Here is a 22,257-nt window from a genome sequence, read left to right as displayed (position 1 = left end):
AAGTCTAAATAATATTTTTCCAATGCCAAACCTGAATACTGAATTGACCACTCCAATGAGGGGAAAAACAAAAGAGTAACAAAAACTGCTGGTATCACAGGAAATGAGAGAGAGAGAGAGAGAGAGAGAGAGAGAGAGAGAGAGAGAGAGAGAGAGAGAGAGAGAGAAAGGAGAACATAGGGTTTGTTCTTAGGCCGTATCCTGACTAGACTGGTGGAAGAAAAAGAACGTGGTCCATATTTCCTTGCACTGAGTTTTCACTCACTTTGAAAACTCGTCTCCTACAAAATGGAGACTATGGATTTCTCCAAAATCCATAATGCCTTTTATCCTGGGAAGTTGATTCTGATCAATTTCTGGATTTGTGTGGGGGTTCGTGGCAGATGGAAGGAAAAGAGGGGAATGTGAGAAATCTTGCACTTACTCTGGGGTAAAAAGTATTGATTTATAACTTTAAAGCTAAAACGTCTCAGTAGTTTTTTTGTTTGTTTGTTTTATTAAATAGCAGATGATGTACTTAGATAATATTGTATTAATTGATTTAAGGGGCTGTGATGCTGAATGAGATTTACATTAGCTAGTTTTAAATAGCAGTTTACCTGGTACATTAGAAATATAATTCCACTCATAAGTATAATAAAACAATTCATAAATATATCTACTAATACAGTAAGACATACCTATGAATTTAGAGAGATTTTTACTACTGAATTAGATATGAAAATGTTAAAGGCCATCTAATTAACTTTGAAACTTGTTTTCTAAAATGTTAAGAATAATTTAAGATGACATTGAAAAGTCTGACTATTTCCGTCTTGGTAAAAGTAAATGAATATTGATTTACTTGAGAAAAAATTGAAAGAGGATTCATTTTTGAGATGAAAAGGTGGATTTGCTTTTTTTCTATTGCGGTAAAAATCACATATGATGAAATCTATTCTCTTACCAGGTTTTTAAGTGTGTCATAGTGTTATTAAATGCATGCACATTGTTGAACAACAGATCTTAAATCTATGATAATGGCTCTTCCTTCCTAAATTCTTTTCTTGAAAGTTCATGTAGGAAACCTTAGGTTTCCTTCACATTCTTCACATTTGTTCATTGTGCTTGCCACCTTCAAGTGGTTAAGACAAGATACCAGACACCCCACGCAGGAATCCTGAGGCTGTCATTACTGCTGTATAACTTTCGAATAAGTTGTTTTCTGAGCATTTAAAGTAGTCCAATGTTAAATGAAGATAATACTTGTGTTGACTTCATAGGGTTTTGATGGGGATCAAAGAAGAGAACGTGGACAAAGTTATTGACACAGCGCCAAGAATTTAATAAATGGGACAGATCATTATAATCATTATTGTTCTTCATAATACATTCTAGTCTCATGTACTGATGACTGCTGCATCCAAGTTCCAGACATGCACTGTCTGATAAACTTTTCAATGATGGTGAAATGGTATACAATTCTGCTGTCCAACATGGCAGCTATTAACCACACGTGACTAGTGAAGTGTTTGAAATGTAGCTATTATGACACAAAAGCTGGATTTTTAATTTTACTTAACTTTAATTTTAATGAAGATAAAATTTAAATAACCACATGAGCCCAGGGACTAGTCTATTGAACAGCACAGCTCTAGCCCTTGGTTGTTTCCCTTCTTAAAAGAACTAAGTTCGCAACGTTAAAACATGTCAAACAAACCACTTCCGCCTCCTTTGGGTATAGAACACGCTACTTTTCTGAATCCCCTGGTTCAGTTAATGGAATCACCATTCACCAAGGCAACAACACTGAAAAGCTATGTGATGTATTAGGATTCATTCCGAAATGAAAAGAGCATGACCTTTGAATCAAACACACCTGGCTCCGAATAGGGCATCTCCATTTCCTTGCCATTTGACCTTAGGCAAATTAAATAACCTGCCAGAGTCCCCCTCTTTTTTTTTTTTTCATTTGTAAAATAGAAATAAATATGTGTATCACACAAGGCTATTATCAGGATTAAATTGCATAGCATATGTAAAACACCTGGCAGAGAGCTGGACATATAAAACGTATAGATTTCATACATATACATTACCTCTCTCCTTGCCTCCCATTTCAGATGGATTAACAGATCCTATTGCTCTCCTGTTGAAACATTTTGAGTCTTTCTTCTCTTTTTATTCTCATTGAATATGCTCTTATCAATCTCCTTCTCATAAAACGTTTCCGCTAGGATACCTCTTACTCAATACCTGTTCCCCAGTTCTCTTTTATTAATCTCACTCATCTAATCCACCCTCTACATTTCTACAAAATAGGTTTTTAAAACATAGGGCTGATCCTGTCACTCACTGTTTCTTGCTTATGGTTTTACTACACAAGTATGTAATGCTGTATTGCATGGTTCTTTTATAAAGTCAGTGGTATCACCAGTTTCCCAAAGTACAAATATCCTTCTGCAGCTTTCATTCTTGCATCTTTGGGGTCTACAAGGATGTATTCAGGTACACACAGTCTCATTTATTTATTTTTATATTTATAGCACATTTAAAAACTACCTGACTGTGTAGGTAGTAAGATCTTTTCTTAAAAATGGCAAAGAGATATAAGGCAGTATCTCATGGATACTTTCAGACAGAAAAATAAAAATCAAGCATCTGAAGGGTATGCCTCACACAACTTCTCTGCTAAACAGTAAGGATCTAAGAACCTCGTGAAGTTCCACGGTTACAGGTAGTAGACATGAGACTCCTGGGTTAGAAAAGAATAGTTTATCACACCGAAACGCCAGAGTATCCGTATTTTTGTATGAGTTCTTGGTTCCCACAGTGCATTGCAAAGAGGGCCAGATGACATTTGGACGTGCAGAGGCTAGTGTTATAGGAGAGGGGACCCTACACTTAAGGGACTGTATGTTTTCTAATGGTTGGTAAATCAGATGGACCTTTAACACAGGAGACAGTGTGTTTTTTATACCGAAGACTAAGCAAATCTGTCTCTTGGTTCCAAACGCTTTGGAGTGTTTTCAAGGTTAAGAAAACTGGACCTTTGCTCCAAAGAAAGACACTCTATCTCTCTTCCTGGGACTCTTTGCTATGTCCCTGAAAAGACATCCCTGATGGAACAGTCAGTATCTCACTCACAAGAGAGGCAGAAGCAACAGAGAGCCACGGAGAAAGACCTCCTGACAAGAAGTGGAGACGATTAAAATGAAAGAGTATCATCCATACAAACATTATACATTTAACTTGGTAAAATTTTGTTAAGAATTTTTGCACAGGTGTTCATGGGGCATAGATGTTTATAGCTTTCTGTACTTGTAATGTCTTTGGTTTTGGTGGATTAGAAAGTATTCCCTCCTCTTCAATTTCTCTGGAAGAGTTCTTCGTAGAATTGGTAGTATTTTATCCTTGATTGTTGTGTGTATTCACGGGGGAAATCATCTGGACCTGAAGTGTTTTTGTTGGTTTGTTTGACAATGATTTTGACAATTAATTTAATTTAGTGGATCTGAGGCTACCCAAGTTATTTCTTCTTGAAAAAACTTTGGTCATTCTTTTGTTTCAATACATTTTTCCCTTTCATATAAGTTTTTAAATTTATCGACACAATAAAGTTGTTCATATTTCTTTATTTTCCTGCTAATGTGTTAAGAATCTGTATAGATGTCACTTTTGTCATTCATGATCTTGGTTAATTTATGTCTCCTCTCTCTTTTTTCTTACTAGTCAACTAGAGGTTTACCAATTTTATAGATATCAACGCACTGTATTTTAGTTGTACTGATTTTTTTCTCTTGCTTGGCTATCTATCTCATTGATAGCTTTTCTGATTATATTACTCCTTCACTGCTGATTATTTATAGTTACTTTTGCTCTTCTTTTTGTAGTTTCTTAAGGTGAAATGGTTCAATACAAGTATTTAGTGTATTTATTTACAATAGTGATTTAGTATATATATATATATATATATATATATATATATATATATTTTATCTCAAACACTCCAATTTTCGTTTCTAGAGATTTGATTTATTTTTTTTTAATATTGGATGTGTCTCCACTTAACTTTTGGATCATGAGATAAGGTAATAACTTTTAATGTCCTCGTCTGCAACAACTAATATTTGTGTCAGTTTTGACTTAGTTTCAATGTATTGATTTTTCTCATCATCATCTGATGTATTGTTCTGCTTCCTTGTATTCTTCGGTATCAAATGTTGGGCTTGCCTCTGGTTTTCTTCTCTCTTGAGTCTTAGTTCCTCGAATTCATTCTGCCTCTGGAGATCTCTAATACTGTCAACATAGTCTTTTGTTGTTGTTGTCGTTGTGTTTATATCCGTTTTCAAAGTGTTCTCACCAGATGGTTGGCACAAAACAAGCTAGGCTGGGCTGCCGTTGGTGGTAGTGGGATGCACCAATTATTTCATTTTGAATATAAAATAACAGTTTACAGAAGAACGTTATTACTAGCTGCAAATGGGTTACTTGACGATTAATGCTTCAAAATAGGATCCGAGGTTTACAGAAGGTTTATAAATGTTTCTCCTTTGACTTCTGGAATGCTACAGTTCTCTCCTAGCTCTCTACGCCATAGAGACTAAACAATACATTTATTCTAGTGCAAGACTTCAGTTAAAAAATCTCTCCCCCAAAACTGTCAATCCTGGATAACAAAGACTTGTTCATCTTCGATTCCCTCTGTACTTGGCCCAGTGTTTCAAATATGAGTTTATTTTCGAAATGAAGTAGTATTTTGAGTTTCTATGATTGTTTGGGGGAATCATATTAAAATATTTTAAAACACCTACGATGTGCTAATCATTGCACTGAATGATTTCATTGTATTTTCTTATTTACCCTACACAGTAACATTCTGCTGTAGTTTTAAGGCAGGGAAAATTCAAATCTTGTTTACAACTGTAAACAACTCCTGTTGGACAATGAAGCTCGCGAACTTTCCACCGTACTTACACAGGGGATAGTTCATGAACTTAATTGTCCCCCATGGCATATACTCACGCCCCAAACATATCTGTTTTGGCTGTGCTCATTTGAAATCATATCACACATTCCATATTTAATGTTTTGTGCCTTGGGAGTTATAAGAGGAATTTATATTGTTTGTGTTTCTGACAATTTTATTCTCGTTAGCAATGATGGAAAGAATGCACTTTAGAGTGAGAGGTTACTTTCAGGCCCAACCTGGTCCTTGCTTTAATGTTACACAGCCCATGCTCTTCCCAGAAGCACTTGTGGCTTGGATCGTGAATTGCTTACCCATCTCTCATGCTGGCTGAATATCCGCTTCATTCACAGTGTACACCTCTCTCCCTTTTATCTTCTTCTGTGCCGGCGGCTCCCTCTCTGTGCCCCAGTTCCCTACTGGGACAGCCCTTGTGACATCACACGCTGGTGCCTTGACCATGAGGCCCTTTACTGCCCAACACAATGCTTTGCCCACCATGATTCCTTCCAAAGATTATGTTGATTCCTTCCCCAGAGGAGCAAGTCTAGCCCCAGATTCTGTCACTTCCACTCTTTCCCTGATCTGAAGGCTGGAATTTTATAGCTCAATCAGTGCAGGGTAGAGAATGAAACTCAGAAGAGGTGAGTGACCTACCATGTATGGTCACACACCCACAGAGTGGCAGCCCAGAATGGGAGCTTGTATCTCCCAGTTAGACTTGAATAGGAAAATAATAAATCAAAATTAGACTGTGGGCAACCAGAAAAGAAGGATAGTTATTTATCTGTGCAAATCTACTGCATTATATACAAAGACCATCTAAAAAGCAGAGATCTAAGTAAGTATATAAAGATATACCATATTTCCACAATTCAAAGGTGACTATTTTTCAACATTTTAATATTTTTGTAGCTTACTGTTGTAAGTATATGGATAATTACAGCACTTTTTGCTTCTTTATTTTTCCTGAAAAAATTAATTAACAGTGTGTCTTAGAATCCAGGAAATTAGTATTTATAGATTTGTTTCTGCATATTTATCTCTGTAGACATCATAGACTGGAAACCCATTTTCCAATTTATGCTTTTAGTACATGATTAAACCATTTTATATTGACAAGTTTTGGTCATAGCAGAACACACACACACACACACACACACACACACACACACACACACACAAAGAAAGGAAGATAAAAGTCATTCATTTTTTTCTCCTATTATAAATATCTTTGTTTTTTTAAAATGACTTATTTATAGTAGTATCATAAATACTAATTGTGTTAATAGTGTTTCCACCTTAACTAATTGCAATAATGTCATTGTGAGTAAAAACAAAACCAAAACCAAAAAAAAAAATAAATAAATCTCATTGCAATAATTTAAATAATCTTGTATGGATTTACATTTTCTTGAACAAAGTGTTGATCTTTTTTATCTGTTCAGACCATTGAAAGAAAGGCAAAACAGGTTTTAAGTGGGGATATATTACTCAGAGTACTTTGATTCAATTTTCCATGAAAGAAAAATAATCAAACATATTTTTCTTTAGCTTTGAAAATGGAGATGTGAACTCTTACGGCCACTGGACCAGTAACATATGATGTCATGAGGAATTTGACTTATTTCACTTCCGTGTCCAGAAAGAGGTCCTATCTCAGAACTTTTCTACTTTTACAGAAAGAATTCCTGCATAGACTATGATAATTATACTTAGGCTTAATTTTGCAACTATATAAACCCATCCTGTAGTAGCAGGCGCTAAATTATGGGCCTCAAGTCTGGTTTCATGGGATTTTACTTGCTTTGTTTTCAGTATTTGGTATGAAATTGGCAATAGAGAATGTGTGATTATGCACTTATGGTCTCTCTCCTATGTGCTAGTTTTCTGCTGATGTTAAAAGAACTTTAGTCTGATAAATTGAAAGTAAAAACCGTATCTGCAGTTAAAGTGTTCAAGTTACACTTTATATTCCTTCATAAGTAAAAATAGAAACTTTACATGCTGAAAAATTGCCATGCACCAAACGTTGCAAATTTGTAGTTTCTCCATAAAGAGAGCCAGACATTCAATATACACGAACACTGTTGCCTCAACATCTATTCCAAAAAGTGAAGAATAGTCATTCTGAAAGGTATGTTAGTAAATGCACTGTGTGTCTTATATAATCTGACTTTAAATTCAAGATGGCCAGAAATCTGGAATGCTTTCACGTTCAAGTTGTAATGTTTTCCACATCCTTAATTTTGAAAAAATCTGGTACGCTAAAGCCTTAACACAATCTAAACACCATTGCTGCATGTGCTGATGTAATGTGACAGATTAGTGACCTTTTGCACAATTTTATTCTCCTAATGACTTTTTAAACACTTATTGTCCGAGCAATGACTACTCTTGTAAATCTTCCCGTTTTAACCTTTTGCTAAATCATGGGAACAAAACTTGACTTCTGTTGCCTAGAAAACTTAATTTAGGTGACTTTTAAGTAAGAATGTTAGGTGTCACACCAAACAGAAACAGTGGAAAAATTCTATGTATGTCACTAGTTCCCATTTTACATAATATTAAGTTGGTGCAAAAGTCTCTGTGGTTTAAAAGGTTAAAAATAATTGCAATGACTTTTGCACCAACCTAATATTATTAATGATAATAATATAGCATAGTCAAAATTGTCTGGGTACTGCTCGGGGATCTTTAGAGTGTAGACGGGAGGAAGGTTATGATCTCTTAGTGTCCATAGCATTACCAGTGCAGCATGGAAGTTCAGCACATATGAGATAAGCACTGTGGAAACCAGTTTGGTCGCCTGGCCCATCAGCATACATTTTGTGGTCATGCCTTCAACGCATTTATTTATTTAAAACCGATGGGATGCTACTGAACTAGTATATACATCATGAAACATATAAAAAGCAGTAATGGAAAAAGTGAGACGTAATTGAACATCAACAGAACTAGGACCTCTTATTTTGCAGTTTAGAACGCTGAGGAGATTCCCGAAGCCTCCCCTTTCCCACCTGTAGAAGTGGTATCCAAACCCACACCCAGCGCAGGGAGAGACTGAAACATCTGAATAAGTAAAATCTACTTTGTTCTTCAAGAGGTACTCAGTCTGGTGCAGCCTAGTCTAGTCTAAGTTTAACTCCATATTTCTGGGCATCTTACAACTTCTTCAATTTTCTTGACACTTACAACGTACGACTTTCATGAACAGACTTCTCTAGTCACCGGTCCCCACGCCACGTATAAAAGGAATCCTACAATTAAGTATCTATACGATATTATGTCCAAACCAAGGGTGTTCACAATTAAGTTTCCCAGGATAACAGGCACACATAGTACTACCCTGGAAAAATTTGAGCTTATATTTACCCCATTAATAAGGGTTATTGTGAGGTATCTGTAAGAGAACCATTCACCCACTCCATTCACTCCCCTAAGTCCTCTGTGTTTGTGAAAGTTACCTGTGCATGATTGTTTAAACTTCCTGTGAATCAGGCTAGCATTGTCTTTTTTTTTAAGTTTCATTAAATTTATTGGAGTGACATTGTTTAGTAAAATTCCATAGATTTCAGGTGTACGATTCTGTAATACATCATGTACATGTCTGTCACCTTGTGTGCTCACCACCCAGAATCAGTTCTTCCATCATCATTGTCTTTTCTCTCTCATTAAAAAGACTTGGTCTTTGACACTTTATAAATATTTTCTTCCTTCTGAACTTTCAAATCTTTCATCTAATAACACAATTTTTTTTAAAGAAAGAATTGAGTAAAATAGGTGTTTTTTTTTTGTTTTGTTTTGTTTCCTCTTCTTTTACACAGTAATAAGGCTAAAATGCATATGGAGAAAAAAGTTCTCGACAAAAAACAGTGTGTCTGGAGAGAAAGAGTGTAATGTAAATGAAAAAGTACAGCCCCAAAATGTCCTTCCTTCTATACACCACAGCAAAATTGCTAAAAGGACCAGTTTAGTGAAGGTTTGCAAGGGGAACAATTCTCATTTTGGGAAAGGAGGAACATTTTTCTCTATGTCAATTTCATGACACTACTTTAGAAAGAAAAGAACTACTTTGTTTTTTTTCCACGTTTATTTATGCTTGAGTTATGACAGCACTACATATAATTTTATTAGGCAAGTTAAAGGCATGTGACACTTTTTAATGCGTAATCCTTGTACTCTAATGTTAACTGCATAACCGCTTGGGGTATAGCAGGTCACAACACAAGACTTGGCTGGACTGAACCAGCTAAACTAAAATTAATGGGTTTTGATCTATCGGATTTTAGAATATATTTTAATTTAATTAATTTAAGTTTAAATTGAGTTCATTTCTCAGAAAAATTCTTAAGAGCACAGTTAATTAGCTCAGGTCCAAATTTGCCAGCTGATTCTAATTTGATGAGGGATTTCTTTGGGTTCTTAATTGCTATATTTGCCTTCTTAAAATCACAAATTCAAAGTCCAAGAAAAAGCTGCTATCCCACTGTATTAATGCATTACTGAGAGAGCATATATTAGCAAGAAGCATTATTGGAACTGTGTGCATTATTCTGAAAAAATGAAAATTAATATGTGTGATAGCTGAACTGTAATTATGTTTTTCAGATATCACTGGAAGTTGAGTGGGAAAGTCTGCTTATTGAAAAAATAATGCACTCTATTGAACAAAAGTGTTATAAAATAGTGAGCATAATTCTTCCTGAGAATGGTAAAGTTAAAGGATATTTCTTCTTTCTTATTTAAAAAATGCAACTGCTATAAAAAACTATTTTGCCTATGTAAATACTCTTTCTGAAAAATACCTGGCAGAAAGTCTTTTTCAGCAACCCATTTTCACCGTGGTGAAATGGTATTCTACAAAACCAAGTAATACATCAAATTGTTTGAATGCATTGCCTTAATTATCATTTAAAACTAGAAAATTTGCATGATTCTTTACATTGAAAGCAATATGTACCTCTACATTAACATTGATTCAGAAATGCTATTCATATTTATATGGGAAAATTATGAAAGAAGAGCAATGTCTTCACTTTAATTAGATAAATTTAAGGTGAACAATGATGAGCCTATTCATTATAAGCAACATCTCACGAAAATAAATCTTAAAATTAGGTATTGATTAGTTATATTTTCATAGCAATGCTATAGTAATGGAAACTGAGGCCTAAGGCATCTAAGCTATTCACATATTCAAAATTTGAAACCGTTGTTCAAATGTATTGAGATTTCATGAATTGGTGGGTTCAGAGTTAAATGGTTTTGTTTTAAGTAGGATTATATTATTTGTAGACACTTTCAAAATCCTAAAATATATATTACAGTGGTTACTGTCCTTAGGTTGTTCTGAATGTTTAATGAATCTTCCACTGATATGCAATTTGTAATAATAATTAAGTGACAAATCAAATGGCCCTTTAGCTACTTAAATTATATTATGAAAGGTACTATATAATAGATAAGACTTGATTCAGACGATTCAGATCAAACCCCAACTAATTAGTATCTGTGTGAACTGAGACAAGTTGCTTAAAGTTTCTGAACTTAAGTTTTTTCATCAGTAAAATGAAAGTAATGGTAATACCAACTCACATGGTTGCTACGAGAATTTAAAGGAAAGAAAGCACAGTTATTAGCCTACCATCTAATATAAATAATTGTCATCATTAGTTTGAGATGTAAATCCTTAACAGTAAAAATGGTGTTCTCAATCCCTTCCTTCCTTCCTTCCTTCCTTCCTTCCTTCCTTCCTTCCTTCCTTCCTTCCTTCCTCCCTCCCTCCCTCCTTCCTTCCCTCCCCTTCTTCCCTCTTTCCCTCCCTCCCTTCCTCCATTCTTTCCTTCCTTCCTAACTCTACCTGGCACGATTTTACCTTTGTGATAATCCAGTGACTCAGTGTTTTATTTTTTATTACATTTTTATTCTATCTCTAAGCAGGCAGATATCTTGTGTCTCCTTAAAGTTGTATTGAAAACAATTAGACTTTTTAGTTCATGTGTTGAAAGACCACAAGGGGACACTTGGTGGCTGGGACAATGACTCCTCTCACAGATCTTGGATTTCGACTGGTTGGGGGTTGAGGCTGTTTCTCTTAGGGAGGAGCTGACTGCATTCTCCACACAGGAGAAAAGGTTCGAATGGGTATTTGGTGGCTAAAGAAAGAAATGTGGCAGAGTGAGACTAGTTGTGTATCATACCCATTGTTTCTCTCTGGTAGCCTCCTTTGTAGTTAGGAATGGCCATGGACAGATTTCTGGCCTACTGAATATGAGCTGAAATTATTCATGTCACCTCCAAGTCTGACCCATAAAAACCTCCCCTGTGCTATTCTACTCTCATTTTTCCCATGCATTGACTGAAAATAAATGACTCTGAGACCCCAGGGAGTTCTGGAGACAATTTGGAGTGAGTCACGTCCATGGGTCACCAGCCTTCAGGACTGCCCATTCGGGGACATAAGGATTGAGGTTTTATAAGAGATAAATAGACTTTATCACGTTAAGCATTGACATTTTGACGTTGTTGGTTACAGTATTCAGTCTGTTGTGAGTAATACCTTTGTCTTCCTTTGTGGGTGGGAAGGGGGTAGGGGTGGGAAGGTGCTAGAAACTTTTCAAATCTTTCGTAAAGCCCTGATATAAGCTCATCTCTTCTATGTGCAGTAGCAAACACCTCATAATTTTCAGCACATTGTATTACAATTATCTGGCTTGGGAGGCAGTGATCTTCTTGAAGACAGTCTGTCTTATGCATTATTGCATCTTCTAGACACAGTACACAGTATTTTGCAAGAATATAAGAAATGCAGGTTTGTGTTCCTCAAACTAAAATTTGGTATGTAACTTAAATTTTATGAAACTGAGGGTGAGTGGCTTTCTTCCCAACCAAGAAACGGATAAATAAAAATGGAGGACAGAAAAGTGAATGCCAATCACACAATTTACCCAGCATATCCTTTCTTTTCTCTTCTTACCAGAGGGAGGTCAAAAGTGAATAGTTCACTAAACCCAACACTGGTATATGATGCTTCCAGTTTTCAGTTGCTACTGTTTACTTCGGATAAAGATATCGATAAACGGATATCCAACAGGCAGTTTCTCTCCCTTATCTACAAACCTGGTTTTCTACATTTAATGGACAAAAAGCAATGATAGCAGTTCTTAATAATACTCTAAAATCTCAGAATGCTACTGTACTTGTTATGTGCAGAATGAGATTTAAAAACCATGACTCAACCGCCTTCGATATAACAGCATTAATGTAATAAAGTATAGAAAGTAATTAAGGTTGGAACCTAAGCAAAACTCTTCAAGTTCCCTGATTTCAGATGTTATAGGATATCCCAGCTTATATTAATTAGAAATTAAGTTTTGGAATCTTTGAATTCTCCTTTGAATAGTTAGTTTATTTTTGAGTTTCATTTCTTTGTTCAGAAAGTTTCTCTTGTGCTATTTGGTACAGAATGGCATGTCCCTAATAGGTGTTATCCATTAGAAATATTCCGTTAAACTAACCAAAACCCATTTCACCCCTAGGGTAGTGAGTCAAGTTTAATGGACCTCTGTGGATTTCTCAACTTAAGAAAAATATGGAATACAGGGGCATGGTATATCAGATTTGTTCTAAATCCCAAATGTTGATTGAAACACAACATAATTGAGTATTACTTTTTTAATTTTATTAAATTTATTGGGGTGACAATGGTTAGTAAAATTACATAGATTTCAGGTGTACAAGTCTGTATTATATCATCTATATATCACACTGTGTGTTCACCACGCAGAGTCAGTTCTCCTTCTATCACCATATATTTGACCCCCATCTGAATATTACTTTGAATCTGCACCATCAGGATCTGGCATTGCTCCTGAGGTCACAAATGGAACTTAGGTTGTGGTAACAGTCTTCAAGGATACTGTTTTAAAGTCTTGCTTCAATGTTTATAAAAAATTATAGGAAATCAACACGATTTCCCCTCAAAGAGGGGGAAGACATTTTAAGGGGCAAGATGATAAGATAGGTTTTAAGAAAGTTTATCAGAGCTTATGTGATTCACTTTCCATCAAAATAATGACATCCTAGTTCATATCTTAAAAAAAAAATAAATCCAGGAGTATAGTAAACATTTACACACAATGGCAGCTACTGCTGATGCTACGGTTCAAATGTCTTTTGCCATTTCTCTGTCCCTTTCTTGGCTCCACGTATCTTTGCTACCAACAGCCCACACTCTCCTCTTCTATGGAGAACAGCTCTCCTGCTGAGTCACTTTCTACACACTCGCAGAGAACTGGAAGCTGAATTCACATCACTCCACAGAAGCTCCCCTGGCTCTGGAGGGGAGTTGGCCTGAAATCACTACCTTGCTTGTTTTTCTTCCCCCATCTTTCTGCTGTTCCTCCTAATTCCTCACTGGTCTCTCTTTGCAACACTTCTTAATGAATCACTTACGTACAAATCCTGTCCCAGGCCCATTTCTAGGGAATCCGACCTAAGGGAGACATTAGGCACAAACACTACTGCATAATAATTAGTTGATTTGAGAGCTGTGCAATGAGTATCTGTTTGGTGGGAGAAAATACATACATCCCGTGAACTCATTACTCCTGGGTGCCAGGCCCTGGAGTAGGCACAGTGGACATAGAGAGCAAGACTTCTCCCTGCCCTTGTCCCGCTGACAGATGCGCATGAGATGAACAAGATACTGACTCTGAGATGTAACTATTGCGGTGAAAGAAACGTGCCTGGGTCTATGAAATGGGTCCTAGGGGAGGAGCAGGGGGCTAGACTGGACTGCCACAGAAAGCATCACCAAAGCAGTCACATTTAAACTGAATCCTGAAGGAGAGCAGGAGAAAACCAGGGGCCTAGGGGCGGGACATTTCCCCAAAAGAGGGAGCAGCCAATGAGAAAGGCCCAGAAGCAGGACAGATGGTCAAGCTGACCAGGGTACAGTGAGCACAGGTGAGTGACCTGCGGTAAGGCTGCAGACGTGGGCAGGTGTCAAATCACACATTTCCTCCCAGTCATAGTAAGGTTTCTGCCCTATCCTCAAAGCAGGTCCTGAAGAGTTTGAGGAAGAGAAGAGACATGATATCTGCATTTCAGAAATTTACCCTGGACGGAACGCCAGTTTTAGTCTGGAGTGAACAGGAGGTCTTTGAGATCTATGTACTGTCTAAGCGCGTAATCATTGTGGCTTTGGCTGAAGTGGGCTCCATTTAAAAGTAGCACTGACTGAAAAATCAGATACGGGGCAAGAGACAGGGGAGGTGTCAAAGACCGTGGTCCCATTTCTGTCATAAACACCTGGGTATAAGTTCATGTGACTCAGGAGAAGCCAACCACAGGAAGGAAAATTGCTTTCGTGGTCTCGGTACACACTTCAGGATTCAGAGGCACACCTTGCAGCCCATTATGTCCAATACATAAAACACACATTATCAGTGAGAAACACCAGTAATCTGTGTCGACATAGGAAATGTAAACACAGATAGGTAGTTCTTCTGTTTTTTGATCAAATATTTAACTTGATTATGACTTTCTTCCATCTGTGACCATTCAGAATATAGAAATACTATATAGTTAGTTCTAGTTGCCGAGAAAGCGTCAAGTATATGAAGCCTTTCAGGAAAATGTTGTAGAAAAAAAGAAGGAAGGAAAGCAAGGGGGAAAACATGCAAAGAGAAAGAAGGGAGGGTAGGAAAGAAGGAAGGAAAGAAAGAAGGAAAGAAGCAAGGAAAGAAGGAAGGAGTCATCCATTTCCCCCCCATTAATTGTCAGTCACAGTCAACCCCGTAACAAGTTCATTCACCTGTTTTAAATGAAAACAAATGTATATACTGGATCCTGCCTATATGATTAAAAAAAAAAATCTTTTATTTATTTATTTTTATTCAATCAAGGGTTCAGATTTTTAATTTGGTGTTTCATCTTTTAAAAGAATAGGTTGAATTGGATTTGGTGTGCTTGTAAATTTGGATAAGGATTAGTCTGGTCTATTCTATAAGCAAAATACCTTATTATTTTTACTAACCATAAGGTGAAGTCAAAGCAATACATTTCCATTAACAAGACATTTCCCACTAGAGGTAAGTCATATCTTGCTCCCAAGAGAATGTCTAAGAATAATTGAGAAAGAAAAATTCTCCAGTGTTGCTCTGTATCAACTGGAATAAGCATACCCCTCGTGTAAATACAATAGGAAATCTCTTCCTTGTCTCTCGGCCCTGCGGTGTGGATTTTGTCATGTGACAGGTACAACTCTGCGTGGCGTTATGACGGAATCGCTGTTGTGTGGTACAAGGTTCCGTTTTTGATCTCCCCTCCAGAATAATCGCTCTTTAATCTTTTCTCTTCCCTCTGTTGCTTCACGTCACTTTCTCTGAGTATTATGCGTGCTGAATGCTATTATTACTTTTGGTTATTAACTAGGGATGGATTTGGAAAAAGTAATTTTGTGCCGGCTCCATGTAGCAGAAGAAGCTGTCAAACATCATAGCAGGTGACAGCGGCCTGTCCTTCTGCGAAGCCACAGCACAGGGTGTGTGAGAGCTGGAAGGTTATAGGTAATCAGAGAGGCTTACACATGGCAGCTTTATTAAATATCTGCAAAGGTCTACTGTGGCTGAGCCCGGATAATATGAGCTTCCAATATGAAAACAGGAAATTATTAATAAACGGGATTGGCTGTTCTGAATGCCCTTGCAAAAGTTTATCTAATTTTATTTTCCAGGGAGATGAATGTCAAGTATTAGATTTATTATTACTTAAGGTGTAGGCCTTTTATTCTTTGAAGTGATTCTCTTTTAATTTGTTCTATTTCCCTGGATGTTTGATGATATTAACATTGTTTAAACCAGAGTGCTTCCATTCTCATTTTCTAGGAAGTAAATTTTGACAGTTCAGAATAGAGCAGGTTTTATGTGTTCTCTCGGATAGTATATGATAAAATGTGGTTTACCAGGAGACTTAGATCAATATATAAGTTGGCATGATGCTTTTCTACATTCGAATAAATCATTTTTATAAGCTTGCCTCAAATGCAATTCTTTAAACCATTTTTTTTTGGTGGAATTTTCGGAAAGCAAAAAATATATTTTGCTCATCTTTTCAAAGAATTCTTGCATGTATTGAAGAAACTGTTGACTTATTTTTGTTTAATTGCAGCACCAGATAATAAGGTATAGCATTTTGAGAAGTTCTCCCACCGTTTTTGATGTACCTTTATCTATTCAGAGATGAGAAATGCGGCACGTTCCGTTTAACACTGTGAAGTTTGACAGGCATTGAAACGAAAAAGGAAGTGTAAATTTTACTAATCAAAACATCTGTACTGTGCAGCCATTTACATTTTCCGATCAAGACATGAGAGAAATGTTAATTTTAGACGACTCTTTTTATGACCTATAATTACTGTCATTAGGAAAGCTCTGGAGACTTACAGGGAGCTTTGACTGAAATGCAGTTTGACATGTTCTATAATTAATGCTGAATTAACGTGCTACATGAAGTGCCTTAGAAGAAGAAAAAAAAAAAGGTTTCTTTTTCTCAAAGAGAAGTCAAAGCAATTGTATTACAGGAATGCCCTCCAGAGCAGCGGTATTTCAACTTACATTATTGAGCTTATGAAAAGCTGACTTCTGAGGTACTTTACAATGATTGTTCCAAGTTTCTTTAGTTTCAGTTTGAGGAGGGCATGGAGAGATAGGCATAGGTATTTGTTTCCAAGTTCTTTCTTTCACATTCTAGATGAAAAGTAAATTGACGCTTCAAAGTAGTTAGTTGCTTTTGACATTCTAAGAATACTCTGAGAACACCGAAAACACTAATAGAAAATTTGATTAAAAAATGCACAATGAATATGCCTAGTGTAGTCCTTTTAATGCTTCCCTTTAAAGTAGGTAACTGTAATCCTCTCCCGGAATATAAGATCCAGAAGGGCAGGCAATATCGTCTTCAAACCTCATGCAACTAGAATTATACATGCTGCCTACTGGGTGCTCAATAAATATGTGATGAATGAATTAATAGAGTAAGTAATCTATTAATAATATTTCAACGTTTCCCATGATCTCCTTTATACTATTTTAATATTCAAAAACTTTTTCGATTCCCTGGCAAGCAATGTGACATAACATCTTTTAATTTTTTTCCAACATGTGTCAGTTACTTTATTGATTCCTTTTTTTACATCATCAGGTTCAATTCTTACAACACCCTCGGAAGTATTAATTACCTCTGTTTTATTGATTTGAAAACTGAGGCTCAAAGAACTTTTATCATTCATGGTCTCAGTATTCTAAGTACAAAGAATATGCTCTTTGTACTGTAATATGTGGCCTGGGAGGTAACGATGCAGTACACTGAATATCATTCCATAATATCTTCAGGGAATTACTTATATGACTTTATCACCTGAACTGAAGACCTTCAGTGTCCATCTTAGATTATAAAGAATAATTCTCAGTAGTCTTTACTCGTTGTTGGTCTTGCTAAATTGGTACTTATCTAGAATGTAGTTTGGAAGCATATTTCTGAAGTTTTAAAAAGTTCAACATCTTTTTAGCAATAAACTAGTATGTAGGGTTTTGTGTGTGTGCATGTGATATGAAAAAAAGACCAACAATTTTTTTACAGTAATCTTTTAAACACTGCTCAGATTAAAAAGGAAGATCTCATTTTTGTATAAAAGCACATTTTATATTAGTTCTAATAACTTCATATTAGTCATATTCAAAAAAGATGAAAACTTATTAAAAAGTCTTTGAAGATATTTCCAGGAGCATCTTAAGCAGTTTCAATTCTAATAATATTTATAAACAAAAATATTTATGAAATTCTTTGCAAACACTAATCAGTACCTCCCTGATAATTTAATTATACTGTTCCTAAACTTTTTGTTCAATGTTTATTATTAATTAGAAAACAGATGTTCTGAAGAAGATTTGTAAATACTGTGTCTTCCACCATGTTCTACCTCTAACTTTAAGGCCCAGAGTCAACCTTAGGGGGTTTAATAAAGAAAACATTAAAGTACTTCTAGATCAACTTCCTAATATTTATTATTTATGGTTTGGAAATTTTGGCATCTCAGATAATTTGGTTGTCCAGAATTTTCCAGACTAAGAACTGGAACTGATTTTTCTCTTATAAGTGGAGCAAGCTTGGACACTTCACTAAATATCACTGTGAATAAAAGCAAAACAAAACAAAAAAAAAAGAAAACCAAAACCAAAACTGTAAGACACACAAATAATAGCTCAGTAAAAGCCTGAGAAAATGGAATGCCTTAAGCTGAAAAATCTAAGATAAACTGACATAGGGAGTTCTTTTAACTTTGTGATATTCCTGTTATCGTTTCTGTGTGAACAAATTTTTGTTTTTATTAACCTTGGTTTAGGGAAAAACACCATAATAAATATGTGCAATTATATTAGGCAGAGAACTATTATTCTCAATCAGGAAAACAGGACACCACATGAGTTTCTAAAATAGCTGAATTTAAATCGGATAAATGTATGAAAATCCAATGAAATAATTTTCAAATATGCAAAATTAAGAAAGAAAACAAAGATTTAATTATTATACGCAATCAGTATTAAGGATTATTTCATGCGCTTTTCGATTTACATTTTGCTTATCACTGCATACCAAAGTGCTTTAACTCTTGAACAAAGGTTGCTATAAAAGTTTACGCTGCTATTATTGTTATTATTATAATTGCTATTGCAATCTTACGGTGTTTGGCGCTAAAGAACATCTGGTTTTGAAATATTGATAGGGATTTCCCAGCTATATTTGGAGTGCCTTAATTTGTTTTCCCCATCTGCTGTGCGGAGTTGAGCACAACACTTTTCTTTTTGAGTCATGAGAGAGGAGGGAAACGTTATTCCAATCAGAACCACCACCATGAACTGAAGTGACATACAGTATACACTTTATTTTTGGAGCCAGTTTTTGTTACTCAGGTTTTGGGAAATAGGGAAATGAAATTAAAAAAAAAAAAAAAAAAAAGAATGAAACAGTGAACCGTATCCTCTCCTGAGCCTCTTCTGCACGTTACCCAAGTCTCTACAGTTCAATTGGGAGCTCCTGGAGGGAAGGGAACCTGTACCGTTCCTTTGGGAATTCTAACTGTAGGACTCGGGGGGAGAGAGCCAGACCCTGAGCTTTAGGTAAACACTGACGACATAGAGGCCAAGCCTGTCTGGGAAGTAGGGGTCCTTCACATGAGAAGTGGCGCTACAGCTGGTCTTTGGGGTCCACTGACACCTTTTCTGAAGTCAATAAACAGTAGCTAGGAAGGGTAGTGGTTTAAAGAACAGAAATGCAGAATATGTTCTCCAGAACTGGAGAGGTGGATGAGGGAGCGAGTGTGTGTGTGACTGACACAAACCTTAGACAAATGGCGTGTTAAATACACAGCTTATGGGCTGTGATCCAAACAAAAAGTTCCTCTGAAATTGCTGCTAACTCTTCAGTAAAAGTCTATGATTTAAAGTTCCAAATTAAAGCTTCATTTCAGCCATTAGAATGTACCCAGTACAGGATATTAATCCACATTTTATTCTCAGTCAAACGTGATGTTTACTCTCCCTTCTAAACCCTGATAAGGTCTATAATTGGGGGTGTCCTCCTGGAAGGAGACGGTACTCGGTACCCACTCTCCCCTTTCACATTCTTTCCTGTTCCCCATTGCAGGAGGCAGGAGAGGCTGGAGACAGAACAGAAGTCTTTATTCTCTGGTGGCTTCACACCCCTGAGCCTGGAGTTGGTTGAGGTGGTCTTTCCCCTAATGAGGGCGTGTGTGGGAAATCAGAGGTCATCACCAGGGAACACACTTTGTAACACTCTTGGCTCTAACCTGGTCTCCCTCCTGGCTTCCTGTGCAGGCTCTTTGTGGCCCAGGCTCTCTTCCAAGGAAGGCCATAATGATGGAGAGTGGGCCTAGTAATGCCTCTATTTCTGTTTTACTGCTTTTGCAGGGGTGAGTTGGGCACCAGTTCATTCTCCCTGGTCCCACTCTGGTGTAGAAGGTACACATCACCCAGTTTCCGCAGACCTGTGGTGTCACCTTACAGGGCATAAGGATGGAGTACCCTTAGCCCTCTCCACTTTGGAGAGCAGAATAGCAGCATTGGTCATTTGTCTCCAAATATGTGACTTTGCAACTCTCTCTCCACTATCACCCTACCGTATGTCCCTGATCTGGCCCATGGTCCTAGCACTGCAAAACTCATAATTGTCCCCATAGTATATTCTGCATTTCATATCCTTTATACTTTTGTTTTCCCCACAGAATCTTCTATGTTATCATCTGTTACAACTTCATAGCAAGAGGTATGAAAGAGAAGAAAAATTAAGCTGGTAACTATTTCGAAGTCACACCGACATAGTTGGTCATGTTTCTAAACAGTGGAACTACTTCATCAAACGAAATCTTACTGATACGTCCAGAAAATAAAATAAAAAGGGCCATACTCACTGAAGTAGATCTCCTCCCTTCCCTCTCCACTTCCTGGCCCTTGAAACCACTGCCCTCCACAGAAACCACCACATATGACAAGTACAAATTGAAAACCCTTCCTCAAGACCACACGTTGATCACCAGAAAGACTGAAAAGTCAGATGTGTGTTGAGGAGATAATGAAGACTATGAAAACAATTCGGGAATGAGAAAGTGGTTGCAGAAAAGGCAGACGAGAAAACTCTTGTGTTGGCACGTCAGGCTTGGAGAACTTGCAGGACAGGCCGGGCAGAGATGTCCTATTGGCGTCTGAGGTCATGAGCCCTCTGACTTGCTTCCCATAATGAAAAAAGTTTGCATATACAACTTTACACTTTTTGAGTACTCCTCCAATAAAGAATTCTATCCTTGGGGGCATCTAATCACCAAACATTGACCTCATTCATATATTCATGCAATTATTGGAAAATATAAGTAGCTAATTAGGATTCCTGAAATTAAATGTGGGGGTGGCATAGCTTGTGGAAAGGTCCTGAATTGTTCATGATTTTGAGTTTGATGAAAAGAAATGACTTTCTAATGGTCACAGATGCCTCTATATCCAAGAGGTGTTGAATCCCCTTCACTGGTGATGTCTGGGCTACACAAGGATACCTACGTGTAAAGCATGCTGGTCAAAGCCCTCACACATTTGGTAAGTGGTTGGCTCCCAACTGGTTATTTTGCAGTTTTCAGTATCTGAATCTATGACCCTTCTTAGTCCTGTTTGGGTTTAAGCTGAAATGTCCACATACCAGAAAAACTACTACTATTTGACTGCTACGTTTCCAGGTGCCTACAGTGGAACTTTTCCCCCACTGTCTCAGCTCACCCATACCCCACCCTTCACCAAATAACTAAGTAAATAAACCTACAAACACACCACAGAAAACATGATTTTCTAGTGCTATATTTATTTGTCATCAAGTGACATTATAGTTCACCAATGACACAAGCTAGAAACATGAGACGTACCTCTGAGTACTCCTGCCCTCAAACGATCTAATCTATTACGTTTCCTGATGGTTTTACAAAGCCCATCCACCCTGACACTTGTCAGTGACTTCATGTGTCAGAGAAAATTAAAGATCCTCAGATATGGCAAACAGAACCCTTCTTGATCTTGACCTTGAACTGGTAGATCACCAACTTTTGCCATTTTTCTTATTACATTTTATTTTCTCACAATAATGGACAACTTTTAATTCCCCAGACATACACTAGTAACACACATATCTGTGTCTCAAATGCCTTCATTTCTTTTTGGTCTGGAAAATATTCATTCTACTTTTGAAACTTGATCCAGTTTTCAAAGTTTTTTCTCTAATGACTCCTTTATTCTACTTCAATATCTAATAAATCATTAAATGGTTACAAATAGGTAGTAGGTATCTGTTTACCTCCAAATATTATTACCTCTAAAGCAGCATTTTGGAAACATATAGAAATATAATGTGATACACATGTGTGATTTTAAATTTTCTAGGACTTAAGAGAAGTGGGGGTGGGAGAACAAAAACAAAAACAGACGAACCTAATTTGAATAACATATTTAACTCATATCAAATGCGTATTCTTTAAAAATTACAAACGAGACACTTAAAATTGTTTATACTTAGTCTCTAAAATCTGGTGTGTATTTTACACTTTCAGCACATCTCAATCTAGACTAGCTAAATTTCAGTGCTCAACAGCCACATGGGGCCAGTGGCGTCCATATCTACAGAACAGCAAGAGCCACTGGTCAGCCTGGGTTCACCGGGCAAATCTAGCCCAATGTCTGTTTCAGTACGGC

At 36.7% G+C, this 22,257-nt stretch overlaps 1 protein-coding gene across 9 annotated transcripts in view; it reads left to right on the top strand.

Annotated features, from left to right (window-relative positions):
- The window catches only part of LOC141568604 (uncharacterized), a 60,185-nt gene that overhangs the window by 22,709 nt on the left and 15,219 nt on the right, over nt 1–22,257 (top strand). For 8 of the 9 annotated variants that reach the window (XR_012491772.2, XR_016021681.1, XR_016021682.1 and 5 more), the window contains one exon: nt 20,256–21,117. The gene's annotated coding sequence lies outside the window, so the exon portion shown is untranslated. Of the gene's footprint in view, nt 1–9,559; nt 9,663–20,255; nt 21,118–22,257 lie in introns of all 9 variants that reach the window. The other variant, XM_088799359.1, reaches the window with a different exon arrangement.

The sequence above is a fragment of the Rhinolophus sinicus genome, chromosome 7, assembly GCF_057876585.1.
Source record: "Rhinolophus sinicus isolate RSI-liver-muscle chromosome 7, RSI-T2T, whole genome shotgun sequence".
Taxonomy (NCBI): domain Eukaryota; kingdom Metazoa; phylum Chordata; class Mammalia; order Chiroptera; family Rhinolophidae; genus Rhinolophus; species Rhinolophus sinicus.
This window is presented reverse-complemented; position numbering and strand designations above follow the sequence as displayed.